This window comes from Thermobia domestica, chromosome 1 (genome assembly GCF_964235325.1).
Source record: "Thermobia domestica chromosome 1, izTheDome1.hap1.1, whole genome shotgun sequence".
NCBI lineage: Eukaryota > Metazoa > Arthropoda > Insecta > Zygentoma > Lepismatidae > Thermobia > Thermobia domestica.
In genome coordinates this window covers 21,704,361-21,730,594 of record NC_137454.1, presented here as the reverse complement: position 1 = coordinate 21,730,594, position 26,234 = coordinate 21,704,361, and the positions used below count along the sequence as shown (strand labels likewise).

The 26,234-nt window shown below is 35.2% G+C and overlaps 1 long non-coding RNA gene across 2 annotated transcripts in view; it reads left to right on the top strand.

The window, feature by feature from the left end:
- The window catches only part of LOC145683722 (uncharacterized), a 255,564-nt gene extending 234,109 nt beyond the window's left edge, over window positions 1-21,455 (top strand). For both annotated transcript variants that reach the window (XR_014131172.1, XR_014131171.1), the window contains exon 2: window positions 49-21,455. This is a non-coding gene — a long non-coding RNA (uncharacterized LOC145683722). The remainder of the gene's footprint in view (window positions 1-48) is intronic.
- The last annotated feature ends 4,779 nt before the right edge of the window (window positions 21,456-26,234 follow it).

The window sequence follows — 26,234 nt, the reverse complement described above, 5'->3', positions numbered from 1 at the left end:
TATTTATATTAGAATTTATTAAATGGTTTCTTATTTATGTCATTGCAGGCATTAGTGGCGAACGGTGGTGCAACGTTTAACCTTGCGTGAGCGGACTCAGCTGTTGATCCAGTACGAAGTACGGCACAGTGTTGCCAGATCAACTGATTTTGCAGGAGATCTCCTGATTTTTCTACGTTCTACTGATCTACTGCGAAAGAAAATGAAAAGTAAACAATCTCCTGCTTTTTCCTTACTTCGAGAAGTTAAAGAAATATATTATTATGAATATTGAATTTTCAGTGTTTCCTCACATAAAAAGATGAAATTTCTCTGTTATAATACACAAAGCTCTGTAGAGCATATAGTTATAGAGCTCTACTGTATATAATATGAATCCAAAGGATACAACTGTATGTCATAGCGTTTTCATGACCTTCTGTAAGATCTACAAGTAAGTGTTGTTTAGATTGGGATTTGGACTGGAAGAGTGGCTTAGATCATTTCTCCACGACCGTCAGCAAAAAATCGTCTTACTCCACGATCACGTGTGTCTGTACCATATAGCTACGTTATCGCTACGTGCATGAAAAGACATTTTGCCACTGCAATTTTGCTCTTTCACTACGTTTTACTTCACACACGTGTGTATCAAATAATATTAATATAAATCGGGACTTCTCCCTTTCATTTGCTCGACGTAGTTAATCGGAAATGAATTCTGAACTGCTTGTTTTGACTACTGCGCCCGTAATAATGGCAACTTTTATTGCTCCTCCCCCGGATTTACATTCAAACGCCACCACTGTATGTGTCTACTGCTTTCTCCTGCTTTTTTATCTTCGAATCTCCTGCTTTTCCAACTGACTCGTCTGGCAACACTGGCAGTCCATGACATAAGTACAGAAGTGGCGGAGAAGTGTGAAAGATCCTCGTGCCACGGTAGATGCAAAGACTACAAGGAATTGTCATTCGAAGTTAATAAACATGGGTTCTGCTACAAATATGCGGAGACTCGGTCATCCCTCAACATCCAGGTCTCCTCCAGATGCTGCTGTCGATGTGTGTTTTTTTGTATCGTTCAATAGTTGGATGCAGACAGGGTTGCCACATTGAATTATCTCACGGACTTCGCTCTGCACTGTCTTGTTAGTCATTCTAAGTAGCCCACGATCTTCACTCGCCAAGATCAAAAACGACTAAATGACAACCGTAATACTACCGTAAGTACTAGTTAGTGAAGGTCAGTGATTTCATCAAAAGCAGTCAGTGTCAATATCTGTAGTGAGTGTAGTGTAGTGTTGATGCAGGATAGTGAAAAGAGGTAAAATATAAAGGTGAAAAGCCAGTGTAAATAGTGCAAATGTGAAATAGAACACACAGGAGAGAAATGCAGGCAGAAACCAGAGAAACCAAACATACAGAGTGAAAACCTGAAGAAAAGAAGAAAGAAGAAGATGACCAATAGGTAAACACGAAAACACAAAACACACGACATACAAAACAACACACACGTAACAAACTCGAACTCAATAAAACAAAAAACACACAAAATCTCACAAGGCTAGAAATGAGAGTAGAGTTAAGCAAACATTAAGTTTAGTTATTTTTTTTTTTGTTTTTTGTTCGTTTTATCTTTATTTTTTGTCCAATCCTTTGTTTTGGTTTCACGTCCTTTTCCCCTTCCCTTTCCTTCTTCAAAATTATGAAATAAATAAACCCAAAAGAGAAATCATTCGCAATGATGATACTTCGCCGGTTTTGAATGCTCAAGGCACCGGCTGACAGTAACGCGGCTGAGCGAATGAAAAAAAAAAAAATGAATTTCCAACCTTACCTTTGCGCTCTTCCTTTCTAATCGCCGCGCTGCACTGGGCAGCAGATACTAACTCACCTCTGCGCTGCAACGTGCAAGAGATTCCTTACCAATCTACGCTCTGCATTGAGCAGGAGGATTATTAGAAGTATTACTTATTTATAATTTAGTGTATAAAATAGGGCCTATATAGAAACTTTTATAATGAAAGAAAATGCGAGAGAAAACTCCGTTTACTCTTTCTCTACCATAATTACAATATTCATTACGTCAAGGGACATTCTAGAGCAGCCGGTGTATGACGTAGAAACTCGCTTTTGAGATTCGGAGAAGGGATCTAAATAACTTTTCGAACAACAGAATGGGAAGAATATACTATAGTTTTTAAGAAGAAAATCGATAATTTTGTTTATGGGGTTGGCAACTCTGAAGGTGCTTGTCAATGGTTCCAAGACTTTTTTCTTGATCACCCTATAAAAATATTACATTTTCTCGTGCTTTTTTTTATCACTCCATTTATTATTTTATCAAAAATTTATTTGAAGTTTCTCGCCTACTTTAGCGTTAATTAAGTACATAATACTGGAAGGATGCTGAGTTTTAATTTTAATTTCGCCAGCCCTGTTGTTATAGTTAAAAGTACAAAACCATTTACGTATTTGCATTACGTGATAACATACCAAGTGGCAGTGACCTACTTTTGCATTACTCCCTTGTTTTGTTTTTCTTTCGTGTGTGTCTAGTGAGTGAGTGAGCGCCATGAGTCATAATCCGATTGACGTGTCAAAAGCATTTGATAGCACTCCAACCCCTTTTTACGATTTCTTTCTTTCTTTTTTTTCATTTTTCGTATTAACGTAAGTTCTTCCCTCTTTAATTTTCCTTCCATACTTTTTTTTTTTTTTTACTTTTTTTCCTCTATCCCGCACTTCTGTTTGCGTTAGTGACAAGAGCATGATTCATCGTCCAAGAGAGGTGGGCACACAATTTGTCAACACACGTCTGGTGCGTAATAACCTACTCGAGATATTATGTTGTTTCAACTTCCCGTGATGTAACGATTATCGTTTTATCTTTCGATTATACTTTACTTCTATTTTACTATTACTATATTTATTATTATTATTATTATTATTATTATTATTATTATTATTATTATTATTATTATTATTATTATTATTATTGAGTAGTAGTAGTAGTAAAAGTAGAAAAAAAAGAAGTACTAGTTTTTTTTTAGTGTAACGTTCCACGATTATGCTCCGAGGGTACAAGAAAGCGGTGATAATGGTTAAAAAGGGATGGACTGAAGAAAGTGGGAGGAAATGGGAGAACACTGAAAGAAAACAGGCATACTATTTGTCCACCATAAAGCCCAGTTTTAGGCGATCTGGGATCGAACTAGGGACCCTACGTACTACAGATGAACGCTCTATCACTGAGCTAACGCGAGCATAGAAACAGTGGAAATATATTAGTAGTAGCAATAGTAGTACTAATACTACTATTACTACTAGAAGAAGTAGAGGTAGTAATACTGTATTGTATATTTTTTAAGTCCTACTGTTTTTGCGTTACAGGCTAAATTACATCATAACAAATTAAAAATGATAATGAAATTAATTGTGAAAGAACAATATAGCATATATTCAGACCAGAATTCGAACCTGTGACAAGCAAAACGTTTGAGTTAATCTAATGTTGAGGCCGATCTGATACTAGCAGTAATAGTTGGCTACCAATACTCTCTAGTCGCCCTCTTACAGATTTCTGAGACAAGCTGCCGGGTCAGTCGGCACTTGGATGCTTTTTTCCCTGATGAAAACTTTTGAAAATGGCGCTAATATTATAGCGTTCATTCAGCGTCGTCAGAACAATTGGGGAGTGTTGAGTAGTGTCGAATTGTGTTGAGTAATGTCCATGGACGTCCGCGTAGCATACAATTTAACATGAAAAATGTACGTATATGCATTAAAAAAGATATTTATAGTTCTTCAGTTACTATGTGAAGGAAGGATGGGGCAGCTCGAAAGTTAAAATGGGTGATAAAGAAATAAGTTAATATACGAACAGGCAGTAGAAAATACGTGTCTTGTATCTACTGTTATAAAAGCTCTTCGTTAAGCCATAGGAGAATCCAGGGGAGGAGAGAAAAGTCGTTTACCCTCCCCTTTCAGAAGTTCAGACATCAGTTCTACGAAAAACCTATAAAGAGAAAACTGAGATTCTTTCACCGTACCGTCCTTGCATCGCCCTCCCAGGAATTCATCTTGGATCCACCCCTGCGTTAAGCTTACTCCATTTTTTTTAATTAAGGGAATTACTTAAATGCAATGAGGATCATTAAAAAAATAGAAAGTAATATAGGTAATATCTACAAAACCCTGTTATATAACCAATAATTGTTTCCAAAACCTTGGATGCCCATCAATTGTGACGTCATAAACTATACACCGAAATTTCTGGTCTATAAGAAAAGATCTGGAAATGGTTATAGTTCTTTTTAATACTACTTAGTAGATACGTACTACCTGGTTCAGTTTCAACATTAAAAAAAAACTTCAATATATTTAAGTTATTCAAGTAAAATTCAAAAAATTGAAGGGTAGGCTTAGTGAAAAGCGCTAAACCTGTTTGCAAAAATCATCATGTAAAAGTTTGTGTCTGGTTTATTCACTCTAAATTGATTTATTATAATTTTATTCTGTTTATCCTCCTTTCTCCATCCATATACCATCATATACAAAGGGAAGTAAAAAGCAAAAAGGAAAAAGAAACATAATCATACGTAGTTGCACTTTTCGTAAGTTGATCAATTCATTCGTTGTGCTAAATACATGAATGCCCTTTAGCTTTTTATCATCTTTCACGATACAGACGAAGGGAGAGAAAAATAATACACTTTTTTTTTTTGCCTGTTATATGAAGTTTTGTGGTATAATTGATTTTATGCCGTAAGTTTCATTTCTCTTATAAATCATTCGTGTAACTCCATTTCTCTTTGCATATAATATATTCTGCATGCACGAAACATAAGTTGGTTTGTTCATAGGCTTAGAGATTACAGCTGAAAATCTTCCCACGATTATACATTACATTCACTATATTTCGTTAGACGAAAAAGAAAGTATTGGTGTAATACGTGGAAAATCCTTAATGGTAATATATTAATAATGATTTGTGTGTCTCATATAGAATTGACCAGAAGAGCGTAATTTACGCTCTACTGAGAAGTTAATCAATCCAATCCTGGCCTTATTATCAAATATTGAAATAAATCAAGTCCTTGAGGTAGATAACGAATTTGCAATTGTTCATGTTCTTTAACATCAATGGTAGTTTATCTGAAATTACATTGTAAACTAGAAGTAATTCTCACGCTTTGTCTAAATGTGTGATTAAGAAAAACATTTCTTTCATTTTAACGTCCATGATTATGCCCATTAGGCATTTGCGCCCGAAGGGGAGGGCAGGGTGGGGCCCGGGCCCCCCTCTGGGTTACAAAAATGTATACGTAATATAGCAAACCACGTATATTAAATACTAGAAATACAAAACGTAATAATTATAGCAACCATGGAGATGGGCCCCCCTCTAGAAAATTTTCTTCGGACTCCCCTTCCCTTTGTCTAAGTTAGACGATGATTAAAACAAGTGAATAATGATAGAACAATTGGGGGAATGAGAAAGTGGGAGGAAACAGGAGTAACCGAGAAACCGCAAAGACACGATGTTGTCCACCACAATTTACCTGGGTGCGGATCGAACCAAGGAATCCATGCACCCAAGGTAAGAGCTCTATCACTAAGCCGCCTTGCCTCCCACATTCAAGAAAAGAATTACGGTCTTATGACATAGTATTATCAGTATAATTACGTTACAGAAATGTAAAACAAATCAGCTTAAGAAGAGGAAAGCATTTATCTTGCTATGTTGCACTATGAAGAGCAATTCTGTGCAAGAATCTCGCAGGTCGGTCTTGGTCTTGCGCGAATCTTGCAAGTATTGCCCAAGACCAAGATTCTTCTGTTCACCAAGGGGGCGCGGTGGCTCAGTGGTATAGCGTTCATCTCCGGTGCTTGAGGTCCCTGGTTCGATCCCAGCTCGCGCCGTGTGGACTTTGTGGTGGATAAACACCGTGCTCTGCGTTTTCTCGGGGTTCTCCGTTTCCTCTTACTTTCTTCATTCTACTATTTCACTCATCTCTCATCATCACCGTCTTCTTTGGCCTAACCGGCGTAAACGTGGGACGTAAGACTTTTCGAAGGTTTCATTTCATTTTCTTCTGTTCACCATTGAAGGTAACCAACTGTCAAACATTGTATCTCTAGGCTATTTTATATTTCTATCTATCGATCTCCATTCTATAGGGTAGTATCTGTTCATTAGTTGCCAACTCTCAATAATAATAGACCTAATAATAATAATAATAATAATAATAATAATAATAATAATAATAATAATAATAATAATAATAATAATAATAATAATAATAATAATAATAATAATAATAAGGCACTCCCTCAAAATTCCCTATGATATAGGTCTAAGTGTGAAGTATCTCTGTTCGGACCCATTCATGGGGAGGAAATGTACTAACGTGTACAAAAGTGAATTAGTACCTGTATTCTGCATATCCTTAGCACATTCACTAATGAGCTTAATAGATAGACCCTACATTGTACTATAAGTGAGAAACTGAAATCGGTATTGATCATTTTATTGTATTTACCAATAAATGCCACTTCTTTAAAATTATCGAGACAGATGAACAAAAGTATATTAATCTTTAAGTGACAATTTTGGATTTGGAAAATGAAATTTATTCTTTAAACTTATACTTCAACCACAGTAAATTGCTTTAAAAAGTCCTTTTTTTCACTCTCAATGAATGTATAAAATTCCTTACAAGTAAATTTCAAATTTTACCTGATACAGTCCCTGTTATCTCTTTAAACTTATCTAAACACAAGAGCAAAATATATTAATCGTTGATAGATGATGAAAGGTAAGAATTTTAAATTTACAGAATGAAAGTTACTTTTTAAATCTATACTTCGAACTAGATACAAATTAAAAAAAAAAAAGTCATAAAGGGGCTGGTAAAAAGTTTGTACCTGCCATCGACTTTAATCAAAATAACAACAATATTTCCGGCCACGCCAGTGAATGTAGGGAGAATGTAGGGTAAACTCTTACATTCTCAGAGTCAAACTAACTGATTGGATAAAAAGTTTATTAATTCCTTTATGATACAAAAAAAAACACCCTGAAATATAAGGGCTCCGATCCTGGGGTGCCGGGCCCCCCAAAGTTCATGCGGGCCCCCACATTGTATTTATGAATATACAATATTTGGCATAATTTGAATGCAATTTGTCTTAAAGTCTTCATATATGCCTTCTGCATCCTGGATCTAAATGAGCCGCCCCAAATTTACAGACAAATCGGTGCCCTTGCTGAAATGTAGTACTGGAAATAGTTAATTTCGTGAGGTAGTTCAGAAACCTAAGGATATAGAACTCTTAAACACATTGTTGGAGCAGCTACTACTGAAAACCAAAATTTCCTTTTTTTTGTGATTCCGAAGAGAGGTCATTCGTGGTCAGGAATGATCAAATGAATAAAGGAGTGACAAAAATAATGACCAAAATGAAAAACGGAAAACACAGACAAAAGAAACAGAAATGAAATGATTAATTTATGGCCGGTAGGTGGCTGGTCCTTATCTGAAAGGGTGATCATAAGGTTGTAAAGAACACGATGATTACTTCCTCTCCAAAGCAACACAATCTAACAGTTAAAACAGTAATTAAAATGGTAACATCTTCCTACATCATGAGATTGAAAAATATGTATATATAAAGGTTTGTTAACTGAAGTGTACAAACCTCGTTCATTTTACATAATACATGTATATGCAACATAACTATACCCAGGAAATTCATTTTAAGTGGTACCCTACAGGAGGATGATTCAGAAACAAAAACAAAAACGAATCACTTCTGAAAACAGTAGCTGTATGACCACGACACAATGTGTCCACAGAGCGAATAACCCTAAATCATAAAGGAAAACATCCGAATAACGCTTCCTCATTAAATTAAAGAAAAAAAAGGATGCTTGTGTAACATTAAGTACATAACACTTCTTCGTTAGGAAACAAATCTTTTTTTTTTTCGGTATTAGAAAAGAAAAGAAATTGCCACAGATAATTACCCATTGTTCCATTATGTCATTCACCCGTTGTTAAGAACGTCCACTTTGTGTAATGTGTATTATTGCTTTTATTTTCCGAATTCAGTTTACTGTTTCATTTATTTCTTCGTTTTTTTCTTCTTTTTGTGTAAATACATTCATCGTCACTTCCATCTTGTTTTATTTTCTTCTTTCTTGACGTCACAATCGGATGGACATCGCCTGTGTACCCTCACTGACCTCTAGTGAGAGGAAAATGAAACAAAAGAAGAATTCAAACATAACACAGAAGAGTTTAGTTACCCATCGTTCTTCTTCTTCTTTTTTCAGAAAAAAAAACCGGTTAAAATGTTTCGAGTAGTATAACATGCTAAAAGACAAAATGGCAGAAGGAAATCAAGACAAGTTGATGCGAGGGTGGGGTCAGGACCTTTAGTAGAGTTTAAAAGAAAGAAAAGAAATTGCTTAAAAAAAAAATGACTAGCAAAACGCGAAAAGCCAACTCAACCGAAACCGGATGCATGGCTTTTTACCTCTTGATCCGCACGTTTGCTTGTTAGGTTTGCCTTTTCCTATGGACACACGCAACTACTATGTTGACTTTTTTTAAAAAATGTTAGTATTTTTTATATATATATTTCGGGTGGTAGTGAAGGGCTATTGTTAGTAATTTTATACACAATTTCCTTCACAAGTTTCTTTATGATTTTTTTTCTTTTATTTCATTTATTTGCTTGAAATCTTGTCTTGAAAACTCATTAGCGGCTTTAATGTTAGTTAAACGATAATTATGATTTTATGGTGGAAAATCTCGTTCTGATAACAGTTTTTTTTTTCCTTCTTCATTCTCGTTAATCTACAAATAATGAAATTTACAATAGCTTATATTCTGGTGCAACGTACAATAGTACACTTTTTAGTTGAAACAAATTAGATCTTCTCCCATTGATCATTAACTTTATGTACAGTACAATGCAGAGCTTTCCACCGAGTATTTTATCATTGTAAATTTATAGACTAGAAACTACATATGTGTAGTGCATAAGCTAGCAAAATACTGTACTTGTCATCTAGAGGTTTGAATAGTTTTACAGGAATTTAATCACACGAGTCTCGAAAACAAATATAGGATTGGAAATTAAAAGAACAAATTCGATTAGCTTGATTAGGTAGGTCATTCTTCGTCTTTTTTTCCGGGGGTGAGGGGTATTAATATATCATCATCATCATAGGTATTCTGCCATTATTGCCAGATCATTTGTCGCAACTGAGGAGTTTCCATGCTCCACGGTCTTCAATTAACCTCTTCGTCTTCACGTAGGATTTTTCTTTCTGTTTTGATATCGTCCATTTAAATGTAGTCCAGACCTGCAAACCTGGGAGGAATTTTAGGCGGGAGTCTTCCTAGAAATATGAACTATAATAGTAGCAGCCATCGGAGGACTGATATTGACTATCTGTCTCTCACTCACTCTCTCTCTCTTTTTCTCTCTCTCTCTCTCTCTCTCACACACACACACACACGTACACGTGTAAACACAACTCGGCCCTAAATTCGATCCGAAGGTTTCTACTATGAGTGACCAACACAAAATTGTCTAATGATGGGAAACAGGTGCCTATGGATGGAGAACAGGTACCCACTATTATTGTAGTTCAATGTATACTTTATTTCAGCCGAAAGATAAATTAGGTGAAATTTCAACGGTATTTTTTTTTTTTAAAGAAAAGGTGTGTTAAGCGGTTACTTCCCCTCCTATCCCATTTCGACTATGCGGGAGTTTGTTACTTCGTTGCGGGAGAGCGGGAGTGAACGTCGAAATGCGGGAGAGTTAATAGGTCTGGTAATCTCCTTCGCCCCCTCCCTCGTTTCCTGCCACCATACTCCCTAGCACGTCCCTCATGATACAGTTCCTTCTTAGCCAATGTCCCAACTAGTTTATCCCCCTCTTCTTACTAATACATAAAATTGTTCTTTTCTCCCCCCCCCCACCATTTAACTCACCAAGTGAGATTTTTCTCTAACATCTTCTCATTCGTTTTCTGCTCGACCCAACTAATTGACTCTATTCTTCTCCACATCGACGTTTCGAAATTTTGCAATCCAGTAATGTCCATATTTTTGACCTATAATGCAATACACCATACGAAGCATTTTCTAGGTCTTTTTCTCAACTCTTTATCCAATGTCTCACAAAATAGCATTTTCTTCCTTCTAAAGGCTTCTTTCGCCATTCCTCTCCTTACTTTTATTTCAGTTTGCACTTCATATCATCACTAATAATACTACCTAGGTATTGAAAACTAGTCACCTGTTTTATATATATATATATAAAAAAAACTTACTAAAAACAATATTTCCGGCAACACTGTCTGGTTCTATCATATGACTATGTCATTAGCAAGGACGTCCGCCGGATTTTTCCAGCGGGAGGGGAGATTGACACACAAGCAGTCGCGAATACATTCACACACACACACACACACACACTATAAAGCACGCTTACACCGTCATATAAGACAGGTAACGCAAGTGGGCCAATCACAGAGGACTTACCGGCGTTGTGGGCCATATGAATCAATATATAACATTTTTCTAAAGAAAAGGAATGGCCATATTTAATGGAGAAATTGGTTCATTCTACACTAACATCACAGGAACACAAAAACAGTTATAACATTCACCGAAATATTTATTTACTAAAAGCAGGCAGAAAAAATCTAGGTATTTATCATTTTAGTGGGAAATTTGATTCTTCATGTTCTGAAGTGGTCTCGTGAAACTACGCCTAACAACGCAGGGAGGGAATCAACGTAACGTCTAAGTTGCACGAATCACGCCAGAAGAAACCTCGGCGTCCTCCCCCTGCACACTTATTTTGGAGCAAAAGACTTTGTCGTTTCATAATAAACTTACATGCTCATATTGCAGGTTTTCTTGCTGCGGACTGTACATTGGATATTCGAACGCGGATAATAGTTTCCAAGATGAACATCAGTTATCCAGGAAATATTTTCAATTCAGTTCAAGATTAGATAAAAAATATATTTTTAATTAGGGACAAGGTTCAGAGTGCCGGAACTGGCTTGGGGACCGGCTGTTGCACATGGCTGATATAAGAAAATAATTATTTACGCACATATCATTACTAGCTGCAATAAATAAACTATAGAGCTATAGTCTTTAACATACATATATATTAAGTACTGTGTTATGTAGGAGCAAATTAGTATATTTTGACATGTAGACGCTATTTAAAATAACTGAACATTTTTCAAAAATCTAGGGAGGGCAAGAGCCCTCCTGCCCCTCATTGTAGACGGTCATGGTGATTTGCCACCGAGGAAGTTACTTCGTGAACTTGCAGACTGCACGAATATTTTATATGTGTAATACTGTTCTTGTAAGTTTCATCTCAAAGAAAAGAAGTCTTAGCAGAACTTTTAAAGAAAAAAATGTTCGAAAATGTCCTACTTGGAATTCATACTTAAAAATGTACGAATTTTCTAATTATATCTTTCTATTGTTCTGTAATGTCAAAAATGAAGGTTGGCACACATACGTAAATCTGCATGTTTTGTTGCAAATAAAAACTCAGCACTAAAATGGGTGTGTTAACTAGTATAAACATGCAGTCACGTGAAGTTGGTCCAACCACATTACAGAAATATAAAATTTTTTGTCAAGACACACCAAACGAAAATATGCCCCGTACGCCCTTATTTATTGAGCACTAATTCTGAGGTAATGTGTGATCGAAAACATTAATTAGGCACTATTCACTGGCGTAAAATTTTTTCTTGTTTTTTAAACTGATTTTGTCAACTTCACACATAACCCAAACATAAATATGCCTCGCAATGTTCTTATTTATTGAGCACTTATACTGAAACCATGTGGGATGAAGAAAATTAAGCATCACTGTGCACTTGATTAAGAATTAAGCATTTTGATTTTGAAACCGCTTTTAGAAAGTGTGAAGTTGGCCCAACTAGCTTACTAATCAATATATCTCTAGAACAATTTGACCACTAATTCTATGGACTTGTAATCTAATAAGCACTAATTCAGCACTAAAACTAGACTTTTTGGATCAAAAGATCCAATATATTTCAATCAAAAAGTTTCTTGTAGGACTTATATCTGGAGAACTACATATAGTGTAGCCAAACACAAACTATCACTTAACTCAGTATGATGTGCTTATTCCGAAAAAAAAAAAAAAAAAAACGAAAACTCGATTTAGGAGCCGTTCAATTTTGTAGGCCCTGATTCAAGAACGATCCATTATGTTTCAATTAAAAATTTTCTTGTAAGCCTCATATTTGGAGAACTATATATGGTGTAGCCAAGCCCAAACTATCACGTAACTCAATACGATGTGCCTATTCCATAGAAAATGCGAAAACTGGATTTAGGGGCCGTTCAAAAATTTTAAGGCCCCTGATCCAAAAACTAATTATAGGCCAAGATCGCATTTATTTATTTATTTATTTATTTATTTATTTATTTTGATCATTACGAAAATTCTTGTTTTGCATTTCTGAAATGAGGTTGGGCCAATTTCAGGTGATTCAAGCATTCTTCATTAGGACACAGTGTTAACAAATTGTAATACTATTATTTATTTATTTATTTATTTATTTATTACAATACATGAAAAACGTGAGAAAAACAGTAGGTGACCCTAGCAAAGGAATCTTTTCGTACCAATATAAGCTTAAAAAAGCTCATGAAAAAAAAACGTAATACTTTATTGCAAATCATGTTTTGACCTATATTGTGCTACATAATAAACGTATGTTCCTTAAATTCCAAAAAAAGAAAAAAATGAAAGAGCAAAGATTCGAAGTAAACAAAAAATATATAAAAAGGGCGGAGTTAAGTAGTCAAAAAAAATAAATGATTAGTGATTTTTCTTTTCAAAAACTCACGACTTCTGTATCTTAGTTTCTCTTCTTTTTTTTTTTTTAATTTAAAGAATAATCCTCCGAAGCAAATAAAAAAAAAGTTTTAAAAAATTTCCTGTCGTTTATCATCCGTAATATTACCTACCCATCGTTATGCATGATGTACCAAGAAATAGATTGATGCCCTTTTCCGATGTTCAACTATATTTTTCTTCTTTTTCTTTTTTTTCTTTCTTATGCTTTTGCCTCCTATAACTTGTAATCAGTTATCTTGGTTCTGGTTATTGCCGCACGGTGTCGCGCGTGAGTAACCAATACGCTCATCGATCAGGGAGCCCAACTGTATAACACTAACGTTCTTGTTTTCTTCGCTTCCTTGAAACGCGATCGACGAGCAAAATTGATTTACTAAGTATAGTGATTGACTACTTATAAAGTGTTGGCGTTCACAAACGTAGGCGTCTCTCAGGCTGCTATTAAACAAGTCATTAATCAATCAATCAATTGAACATAGACCGTTAGCAAAGGGAAAGGATTGCTTTGTGAGGTCCCGGACTCGAACCCGCCATATTAATTGAAATTCTGTGCTTTTTTTCTCTCTCTCTAGTTTAAGGTCAGTGTAAAGGATTTACTGAAATCAACACATGGCAGCACATTTTCCGTATCTTCCAAATGTGTATTTTGTATAGAGACACAAATATTCAAAATAATTCAATCAAATTCAAGAGATGATTATTCAACCAATAGATGGCACCAATTACCTTCTATCTTTCCAATGTATTTTGTATGGAGCGGCAATATTCAAAATAATTCAATCAAATTCAATAGATGAATATTCAACCAACAGATCCCACCACACTACATACCTTCTATCTCTGTAATGTATTTTGTTTCGAGAGGCAATTTTCAAAACAATCCAATCAAATTCAAGAGACGAACATTCAACCAACAGATCCTACCACACTACATACCTCCTATCTCTGCAATATATTTTGTAAAGACAATATTCAAAATAATCCAATCAAATTCAAGAGACGAATATTCAACCAATAGATGGCACCACATACTACCTATCTTTGCAACGTATTTTGTATTGAGAGACAATATTCAAAATGATTAATCAAATTCAAGAGACGAATATTCAACCAATAGATGGCACCACGTACTGCCTATCTTTCTAATGTATTTTGTATGGAGCGATAATATTCAAAATAATTCAATCAAATTTAAGACATCAATATGCAAACAAAAGATGACACCGTAAATCTCCTATCTTTCCAATAAATTTTGTATGGAGTGACAATACTCAAAATAATTCAATCAAATTAAAGAGATCAATATTCAAACAACAGATGTCACAACGTAAATCATATTTTTCCAATGTAATTAGTATGGAAAGATAATTTTCAAAATAATCCAATCGAATTAAAGAGATCAATGTTCAAACTGTACCCAAAACCAAATTGAATCATAAATCATAGAGTAATTCGTGTACTTTTATTTTAATAATTTTGTTTTACATATCGTTGAGAGCAGTTATAATTTCCCTCGTCAGATACATGTTTTCAACAATGAAAGATACAAAATATTAAAAGATCGATACGGTGTAATGTCTGATTAATGATTTTCAGTATCAAGGAGTGTTCCTCTTTGGGGCCATGTGACTAAAGCATATGCTTCCTTTACAGTTTTGGCCCGAGTTCGAATCCCTCTGAAGCAGGCACGTAGCCAGGATTTCGTGAAGCGGGGGTCCGTGATATGAAATACTGTGGTCATCATATCAGGGGCTCGATCATTCTAAACTATTTTACTGGAATATATATTGGTTCGTTTAACCAGGATTTCGTAACGGCGTGGGGGACATGAAAGTCTGAACGCCCAGGAGCTCGATTAATCTAAACTACTTTACTATCAACATATATTGGTTTGTTAGGACAATAAAATGAGGATATGTTGGTAAGTATTTCAATAAAAAAAACTATGAAGAAATCTCGAGTAAAATAATAATAAAACATGTATTGAAAAATATTATACAATATTACGTCCTTCCTTTGTTTATTCAAATATAATAATTTTCGTTTCATTATGACCTCAACTATTATACATAGTCACTATTATAAAAAGTACGTACTCAATAATGTCTTGTAAAATATTTTTCAATATCTTCGTTTCTTTCTCTGTTGAATCAAATGTTAACAGAACTGTCTGTTCCAAATGACAGGTTAAAGGAGCAGTAGAAAATTGTATTTGAAATAACATGTTTGATACTGCAAGGATGCTATGACGAAAAACTATGATAAAAAATGTCCACACTGTTATGGAACGGCACTATGCTTTCCGAAGCTTGAAATCTCTCTGACAAGAAATTCTGAAAAATCGTTAACTTTTCTAGAAATTTCAAATTCCCTGACTCTTCCAGGATATCTCGCTCACTTCGCCACCATGTATTGCAAGTAACACAAATCTCCTCATAAAAAGAGTAACCAAAAGCTTCCTGTAGTTTATTTTCAACTCTGATCCTTCTTTTTTCATTTAATTTTGTTTCATTCTTCCTTAATTTTTTTTATTTCTGGTCTCGAAGGGGGGGTCCGGACCCCCCTTTGGCTACGTGCCTGCTCTGAAGGTAGTTTTCTCCAGTGACGTACCCATGGTGTAAATTTCTATTGATGTTAAATGTAGATAGCAATGAAACTTATCTTGTTTTACACACTAAAGTATTGCATTTTTTCCTATTTTTTCCAGAACTTATCTTCTCATTTTATGCCCCACGGTTCTGGCGAGTAGGCTAAAGGATACGGTAATGATGAGAATGAATGAAATGGTGGAATGAATAAAGTGGAAGGAAACGGGAGAACACCGTAAAAAACAACAGACAGGTTTGTAAACTACAAAGCTAATTTCGCATGAGCTGAGATTGAATCAAGGACCCCATTCATCAGAGGTGAACGCTCTACAATTATTATGGTAGAAAGCAATGGATATATGAAGCCAAGCACTGTAAAATTTTGTTTCTGATTTTTTTCTTAAATAACATCGATCGTTTTCGATCAGTTTTACAAACCAACTCACTACCAATTTTCCATATATAGAAAGTCTTCCCCCCCCCCCTCCTGTGTGAATGACCTACAGCACCAGACTGGGGATTGAATTTTATTTACATTTAATATAACAAGGTTTACAAAATATTGAAGCCAAAACCAATAAAATATTAATCGCCCTTCACTAAAATGCTTTAGTCATATAACAATACAGTAATCTGAAACAGGACAGTCTCTAGTGAATTTGCCGCCCCGTGCAGTCGCATCATTTGCCATCCCCTTTCCCCAGAAAGAACAAATATTAAAAGCCACAATTTTAAGTATGGTACCCCATCACGAACAACGAAGAAGAGTGAAAGTGCACTCGAACTCAGAAAGGCATAAACACTACAAATACAAACTGATTGTGTTTGTTTTTTTCCTTTAAGTAATAATCTATTATGTTAGTGAAAGATAAAGCAAACACACCTGCAGAGGGAAGATGGTTATCCTTTTTATAGAACTCAATATCAAGTTTAATTTCAATATATCAGTTAGCAATTCCAGTACAACTAGCATCTATATAAAAAAAATACTAGTTTCCACCTTCAATGATAAGGAACTTGTTTGTGACAAAGACAAGACTAGTTTTCACATCAAAACTGTGATAACTGAGTCAATGAAACAGGTGTTTGGTACTGTTCGAGAATTGAGTTCTTGTATTTGACAATAATCAAACAATTCATACTGGGATTTAGTTGACCACTTCCTTTAGCACAGTTCATGTGACCTTAAACTAATGCAACCTAAACATGATTTATGAATGTAGTATTCAAATACAAGGTCAGCTTAGTAAATTTAACTACCATCATCATGAAGTCTGTTTCCAACAAGAAATATTTATTTTAAATAACATATAGTTATGGCAGATTTTGCCGCCCCTCGAAATTTGCCGCCCCGTGCAAAGCAAATGCACGTGTTGCACCTTATGATAGAGCCGGCCAGGGGCGGATCCAGGACGGACTTCTGAGGGGGCGATGGGTTGTAATACTCCTACTTAGAGATACTTTTCAGACCTCCAAACTGTGGGATGGGTTTTATTTATACATATAAAATAAGAAAGTTTCCTCTTCTGGGGGGGGGGGGGGCAATCGCTCGGATCGCCCTCGGAATCCGCCACTGGAGCCGGCCCTGATTTGAAATAGAATTTCACGTCTAGTGTGTTCCAACACTGATAACAGAGAACAATTCCGCAAAGAAGAAATAAAAATCAATTTCGTTTTTGAAGTGAATTGACGTGCTCTGTCGATTTGGTAATCTTTAACGTGATACTGTCCAGTAAATTCTTATAAACATCAACAGCGAAAGAAAAACGAGAGAAGATTTTTTTATTTTCTATTTTGATTGTTGTTGCTTCCTTGCCCTTTAAAAAAATCAAAGGAAAAAGAAGAAGAACAAGGGTTGAGTAGAAGGCGTGGCCACTCACTTCTATTCCCTCCCGAAGCGGTTACACCTTTTCAATAAATTCAAGGATATAAATCGGTTGAGTTCGGTTACGCATGCTTAATTTGAGCACGATCATTCGACGAGTAACGGAATATGGTAATACTTCATGCTATGGGCTGATGGAAAAATTTTTCTCTCTCATTGTACTATCAGTTAAAATAGTAATAAAAAAAAGGGAGGGAAGTGAAATAATAATATCCTAAGGCCCTAAAGAAGATTCGTGGCTGTAATTTATCTAAAATCGGTAATGAAGTATTAATTGTAGGAGGGTGGAAAAGTGGAAATAAGATCTTGGTGTTTAAGATTATAGTTAACTGAGCAAAAACTACTTTTTTGGGGTTTCTTTTTTTTTGAATGTCAAAGAAGAAATTTAATTTTGATTATTAACAGAGATTTATTACACTTTCAAAACTATACAATACTGGTCTTCTAGAAATGCCATATCCACCTGTTCTGTTTGTCAGTGGCGGATCTAGACTGGGACCGGGGGGCCTAGTTCCACTCAGTTTTTTAGTGACAAAAACAATTTAAGCTATTATTTATATATATTTTGGAAGTTTAGTAATCTCATTATATACCTACCATAGTCTGGATTCTGGCTGCTCCCCCTCCCAGTTTTCACTTTCTAGATCCACCTCTGCTCTCTGTCGACAGGTATCAGAACAAAAATGGTAACAAATAGCGAGAAGTAGTTTCTCGATAAGAATTGAGTGCTCGAAGAATAGAATACATCTTCTCCTTTGTTCGTCTATTTAAACCGAAAATGGTACAAACCTTTTATTTTCAATTTTCAAATAATAATAATAATAATAATAATAATAATAATAATAATAATAATAATAATAATAATAATAATAATAATAATAATAATGAAATCTTTAATTTTACGTTCCATGGTTATGCCGGTTAGGCCAAAGGAGACGGTGATGATCAGAGATGAGTGAAATGAAGAAAGTGGGACGAAACGGGAGAACCCCGAGAAAACCCACGAGCACGATGTTTGTCCACCACAAAATCCACACGGCGCGAACTGGGATCGAACCAGGGACCCAAGCACCGCAGGTGAACGCTCTACCACTGAGCCACCGCGCCCCCTTTCCAAATTTTCAATATTGGTTTCCATACAGCAAAAACGGTAAGAGATGGGGCGTCATTTCAGGAGAGCAGGGGGCAATTACTCCCCCGTGAGTTTGAGAAGTCCATTCTTTCTAATCGATTGTATACTAATATAGTAATTTAAATAAAAAATGTGAAATTCTTATGTCCGTGAAGTATCTTGCTCCCCCCCCCTCAACCGCGAAAAACTGAAGCAAAGCCACTGTGAGAAATATTCTAATGTAAATTCAGCATCGCGATTATTATAAATCATCAACAGCTTGATAGGAAACGCTAAAAAAGATAAAAAGAAATCCTTACTTTTACTTCAGTAGAAGGTAGAATGATTAGGTATATACGATTTGCAGAATGATGATATGGCGCTTGTTCCAGAATCTGAAGAGAAAATCAATAAAATGTTAGGAAACTTGAGGAAGGACTGTGAAGAATATGAGATGAAAATAAAATGTTAGAAAGGCAAAAAGCATGGTGATTGAAACGAAGCGGTCGGTTTCAAATGTACAAGTAGGAGGAAAGAAAATAGAACAGGTGACTAGTTTTTCGATACCTGGGTAGTATTGTAAGTGATGATATGAAATGCGAACTTCAAATAAAAGCAAGGAACGTGCTACCGGGGTATGATGGCAGGAAAGAGAGGGAGGGAACGAAGGAAATTAAAGTTAATGGAGGATATCAAAACAGAAAAGTCGTACATGAAGCCGAAGAGTTTAGCTGAAGACCGTGGAGCATGGAAGCTTCTGAGTTGCAGCAAGTGACCTGCCAATAATGGCAGAATACATGTGATGAAGATACTATCAACTGCGCTATTTGGTGAGGGATTAAATAACTCGAATTCAACAGAAAGGGTACAAAAATAGTATTGGAGTTGACCGTTGATTCATTGGAGTTTAATTGTATCCTCATGGTGAGACCATATGAGACAAGATTTATTATTTAAAGTGGGTTTTATCCAAGGCTTGATACAGACATTGAAGTCTGAACCCGCGAACACACACACATAATGCGCGAGCTACAATAATTCCCTTGTCAAGAATGAAGTGAAAAAAGACGCTGTACGATGATATTGCTTCCACATATTTAATTCTCACAGATTTTATTTCGAGACTATCAAGACAAGACCGAGACAAAATTGGGACTTGGCCTTCGAGAGTAAGACCAATGCCGAAGTCAAGACAAACATCTGCTGATCGAGACGAGATTCGAGAACGACATTGCGATTGTTTACTTAGGTCGAGAACGAAATTGAGACCACTATTTGTCAACTAAGACGAGACGAAGACCATATGAAGTCTCGTCTCGGTACCACCCGCAATTCCTTGTGAAAAATTTAGATCTATTTCCCGCATCAGGATACCAATTTCCAAGTGAAATAATAAAACCAAAAGAAACAACCTGCTCGAACAAAATTTTATTTTAAAAAATTCAGTTGAAACGGATCAGCCCTTTTTTTTCGTGATGATGAGACAAACAACCCCGATGTTATTTTTATATTTTTGAGAAATAGAAATATAAATAGTCTCTCCCCCTTTAAAGAGGAATTATCAAAATATTGAGATATATAATCCACTTATTTAAAAGAGGAATTTATATACCGAGTTTCATCTTTTCAACTTGAGGGGTCACTGAAATACCCTATCTTTAGCATAACTTTTCAATCTCTCTTCTTTCCCATAGGACATTTATACATGACAAAATCGAAGTTCGATTTACCTGCTACCTAAAAGCCAAACCACTGGGCATAACAGCCATTTGTGAACCTGAGCCGCTGCAACACTATCTGTTAGGGACAGTCTGAACTACATGGTCAGAGTGCTGCGTTGAACTGTCTCTAAAAGTCGTATTAGGACCTTTCTAGCCTTAGTAGCCGTCACGTCTTTTGTTGACACGGCTCCCCGTTTGCCTCACGACGCTGGGAAGAGTACGAAAATTGGGAATCACTGGTAGGGAATCGAAACCAGGACCATACGGACGTAAGTTCAACTCTTTAACCATTAGGCTACGGTGGCCTTATCTGCTATCTATCTGGTTTAATTAATGAGATATTTGAGACACCTTGTATTTACCATGCGAAAACAGCTGAATTTCGCCATGAAATAACTAAACTGGGAACACTGCCAATTCAGTATTAGATGTTTATACGAGTGTAGCTAAAATTTTTCACGTTGTGTAGTTAGCAACCCTGTTTTTCCGTATTAGCACTTCTTTTGAGTGATTTTATAGCCTTTTATCACACTGCTAAGTACAGTATATTCCACCACTTACAAAGAGCAAGTAAGTTTTTTTTCCCTATCTTTTAAATTAATATTCAATAGCAGCTGGATTTTTTTTTTAATGTGCATAATATCTAGTTTCCTTCTCTGATAACCTCCTTTGATTACTCTCTGAACCTGAACTAAACAGAATTAACTCTTCTTTTTCTTCTAAGTTGCAGAACCTTCACTTCACTTCACTTCAGAGAGCAGATCAGAGCAAATGCAGAGGACAATGTCCAATGCAAAAGCAAAGACATACTCCATCCTCTCATTGTCTTATCCTCACCTTGGCCTCCTGGTGAATTCGTCATGCCCAAAGATTAGTTTAAAGATTCCATCTTCTCTGCTTTGGATCAATGAAAACACAACGTTATGAGTTTCTTTCGATATACGCCGGATCCGTAACATGACCTACTGGACCCTGTTTTCTGTGCTATTTAATTGCAGGAATTCTGGGTATTATTATTATTATTCTGATTATTATTATTATTATTATTATTATTATTATTATTATTATTATTATTATTATTTAAATTCTTAATAATACATCTAGTTTAATTTAATTTTTATTGAATCGAGTTTATGTTGTAATTTTATTTTATTATTCAGTTTGTATCAAACTTGTGTAAAATTTATATTTACTTTTTCTTTGTATTTGGTCGTGATGGCTTGATGTATTTCTAATTTCTTTTTTTGTTTTGTTTGTATTTTTCTTGAAATATTTTATTGTATATCATTGTATATATGACCATTTTGGCTTCGGCTGTGGTCTTTATCATCTATAGTAAATAAATAAATAAATAAACTATTATTATTATTATTATTATTATTATTATTAGTAGTAGTAGTAGTAGTAGTAGTAGTAGTAGTAGTAGTAGTAGTAGTAGTTATAGAAGTAGTAGTATTAGTAGTTATTGCAATAGCAATAATAATAATAATAATAATAATAATAATAATAATAATAATAATAATAATAATAATAGTTATAGTTATAGTAGTAATAGTAGTAGCAGTAATAATAATAATAATAATAATAATAATAATAATAATAATAATAATAATAATAATAGCATTAGTAGTAGTAGTAGTAGTAGTATAGTAGAAGCAGCAGCAAAAGTCTCTTGCTGCTCATTGAAAACTTCCTTTTAATGATTATATACGGTTATTGTCTTCTACTTGTCACAAAATTATCCAACACCTTTTTGTTTCTTGAAGTTTAGCATTCCTTTTATTAGCACCAAGGCTACATGAGACGTTGACCTACAGTTTAAGGTGGAATCCAAATATCGTAATGCATTCAAGTTTTCATGTTTCCGCACCGAAAATTAAAGCCTGACCTCGAACCCCAAAGATGCACGTGGTAGCCAACAGATCAGCTGAGAGGGGCTCTATCTTACACTTCATCTCCCTGTTTTTCTTCCTACCATACTTGGTAACACGTTTTCTTAATCTCCTGACTAATTTCTCTCTTTTAAATAATACTGTAAAATTCTATCTTTTAGGGTAGAGCTGAAAATGGTACACGGGAAATTTTTGGACTTTGCCAATCACCTTTAATTATACAGTTCTTCCTCTTGGATATTTGGTGATTTGTTGGTGAGTTTGTAAGAACTCAGAAACCAAGCAACCTAGGGTGGTATGATCTAATGCTCTTGTAGCAAAAGAGGTGTAGGTACCTCTCAGAGACTAGGCGTCTAAGAGACGAAGATAAAACTCAGAGAGTTTTCCTAGCAAAAGAGACTGTCAGAGACCACGCGTTCCAGAGAGTGGTAAGGATAAAGGAACTCTCAGAGACCAGGCATCCTAGAGAGTGGTAAGGGTAAAGCAACTCTCAGAGACTAGGCGTCCTAGAGAGTGGTAAGGGTAAAGCAACTCTCAGAGACTAGGCGTACTAGAGAGTGGTAAGGGTAAAGCAACTCTCAGAGACCAGGCATCCTAGAAAGTAGTAAGGTAAAGCAACTCTCACAGACTAAGTGTCCTAGAGAGCGGAGCTAATGATCAATCAGTGGAGATTAATGTCTTCTGTGGTGTTCTGCCTCCTTTTATCCAGAAATGTTGCTGAATTCATTAATCTTCATTGCTTGACGGTCATTGACGATGATTGGCAACGTCTTCTTCGTGGTAACTTTGTTTACACTACAGCCAGCACGTGATGTTGGGAGAACGAGTAGAGCTTTGTAATCTAGTCATGAGTATAGGTTATATCGATTCTCAAATAGCACAGATACAGTATATATACGCAAAATTCTTAACTTGTTTTGAGCTACTTTGATCATACAGAGCCTTTCCTAAAAAGATAGTGAAATCGGTCCTTGATCCAAATTGGGTTAAGCCAGAATGTTAGTTTTGACCCAGAATGTTAGTTTTGACCTAAATCCACCCCCCAAAAAAAATTCGATCCTCTACCCCCACCACTTACCGAATTTTCACATCATACATGCTCAAAATTTAATATTTTGTTAAAAAAAATTCTAGTGGGGATGGTCCAAGTAATTTGAAAGTTTTACAGATTGTAAGTAAATGTGAACATTTTTTAAAGAAAAAAAACGATACGTATTTTCTTTTTTGCGTTGAAAATTTCAAAAAATCGTAGAAAAAATTTGGGGGAGCACACATTTTCGGACCCTCAAACTCCAAACTTTGAACATTTCTTTGTCAGAGTTTAAGATTTTCCTTTCTCTTTTGTCATTAATTTACATAAAACAGGCTTTAAAGTTGAAAATATTGCAATCACAAAGATTAAATGAATTATCGTATATTATATGGTGTTTGGTTTTTAATTTGTTCTCAGTATAAGAGAATATTTATGTGTACCTTGTTGCTTTGTATGTTAAAATAGATGAATGTGTATAGTAAATAAGTTACCCTTAAATATATATGTAAAATCAAAACACATTCATTTCGCTATAATCCAAATATGGTTTCGTCTTGCTTTTCTCTTAAATTAAATGTTTTTTTCAACTCTTCAAATTTATTTTTGTACTTACATTAACGCTTTAATTTTGTGATTCTTGAAGTTATAAAATTAATTGTACCAAAATTGCAAATTAGAAAAAAAAAAAACTGCAATTGTGTATAAAATAGATTTCCAATTAATAACAGTCAAGCTTGGGGAAAATTGCAAAACGAGGTTCGGTACTCACAAATATACTAGACGGAGCGTTTCAAAGTTTTTCTTTTTTTAAATATTAAGTTGTATTCAAAGTTTTGACATTGAGGGTTCTAAAATGGTTTTTTAAAAAAACTGTAAAAAAAAAGTTTTGAAAGGCTTGCTATCAAACTCTCCCAGGCATACAAACTACAAATAATTGAAGCATATGTTGCAACAGCAAGCCATTCAAAAGGGGAAGGGGGAGAATGTTACGAAGAAATTACAGAGTTTAACATTACGTAAAGATTAGCTTGGGAGACTTCAACGCCAGAATCGGACAGAAGCCTTACGGTAACAAAACATCAAAATAAGAAATGTTGGATATGTCGCGAGACAACAGCTGTAATTGACGTACATCATGTCAAACAAAACAAAATGTGATTGAAGACTGAAATTTTCTCCTCAGGAAAGAAAATGGCCATCGAGTGGTAAGATGTAGCAGCATTTAAAGACCAAAATGGAAAGAAGAAAGCTTGTAGTTTACAACGAACGTTTACAAACGTTTACAACGAAAAATTCATCATCGTCCGACGAATCATGATAAGTCTTGAGGTTTTATACCTTAAACATGCAGACCCGAGTCCGAGTCACCTCTGAGTTATGTTGTAAATAATTATTTTGTAATATAATAACTTAAAGGTAAAATTTATTGATGAAAATGATGAATAGTGGTGAAAGATAGCACTTCAATCATGATTTTGTTATTTAAAATAATGAAAACTAACTTTATTCTTCTTCTTCTTTACTTTGGTTTAGATTATATTTGTTTCTTCAGTTTTATTCTTTCTGAACAAGCGTTTGCCATGCCTGAGCATTAAGGAAACAGGCCGGAAGGTTAAGGGAGAGAGTGAATGGTTGATGCATGCATGGTGTACCAGAAGAAAAGAAAAAGAAGAAAATAAAATAAAAACTATAGCTGAGCACATCTTTTAGGTTCAGTAAACCTCAGATAACAGATAACAATAGAGTAATAGTAGTAAGTATAAAATCTTTTTTACTCACAAAAAATATCACTATAGGCTCTTACAATACTTGTATTTCGTAAATATACCATGACAGGATATGCAGTCTTGGACATAATAGGTATCTGGAAGGTTTTTTCTTCTTCATTCGTGTGAGATTTGCAAGGTCAATGTATATGCTCTATCTCCCTCCTCTTCTTAATTGTATCGTATCATGTGCTATTTTATATCACTGTCTGTGACGACGCTGTTTTTTTCTCTTCATTGCCCCCTTACTTCTTATATATTCCCCCCCTTTCGAACTATTTGCATACAAAGTTGCTCTTACTACAACCCATACCACATGAACAGTATATTAGACATTCATCTTTCTCCTCAGGGATAAAAAAAAAAAAAAAACGGGAGAACGCGGGGAGACGCCGTTCCCCCACTTTCTAAAAATATTACAAGGGCAAAGATAGGCATGGGGCGACGGCGTGAAGTCATGCGTCCCTCTACCTTTTTAGATCTACTTTTACTCCTGTTTCTCCTACAAAATATACGCACCAGCAGGGTGAGCTCTACCATATATGCAACACGTACATTTGCACGGAGCGGCAAAATCTGTCATAATTATATTATTTAACATAAATATTGCTTGTTGAAAACAGATTTCATAATAATGTCAGTTAAATTTACTAAGCTGACCTTCTATTTGAATACAACATTCATAAATTGTGTTCATGTAGCATTACTCTAATGTCATATGGACAGTGTTAAAGCAAATGGTCAAACAGATCCTAGTAGGAATTGTTTGATTGTTGTTCAATACAATAATTCAATTTTCGAACAGCAGCGAACACCTGTTCCATTTAGTTAGTTATCGCAGTTTTCATATGGAAACTACTTTTGTCTTTGTCATAAACAAGTTCCTTACCACTGAAGATGAAAACAAGTTTTTAATAGATGTAGAATGAAAATCAAGAAATAAAGATAAAAGAGCTAGTTGCACTGGAATTGCAAACTGATATATTGAGATTTAAGTTTGATATGGAATTCTATAGACAGAATTAGGATTAGGAGTGGGAATTAGATTTCTGGGCAGGGGCGTGCGCAGGGGGTGGGTCCTGGGGGTCCAAACCCCCGAAATCTCGACTTTTTTTGTAAATGTAGTCTACTTTTAGGGGCAATTTTAGGAATTTTCATATAATTTAGCCTCAAATTGTATTTGGACGCCCCCGAAACGCTTTAGACCCCTCCCGAAATAAATTCCTGCGTACGTCCCTGTTTTTGGGCTTTCAGCATCTATGGCAATTTAGCCCATCACCCATATCAGGGGGTGATGATGGT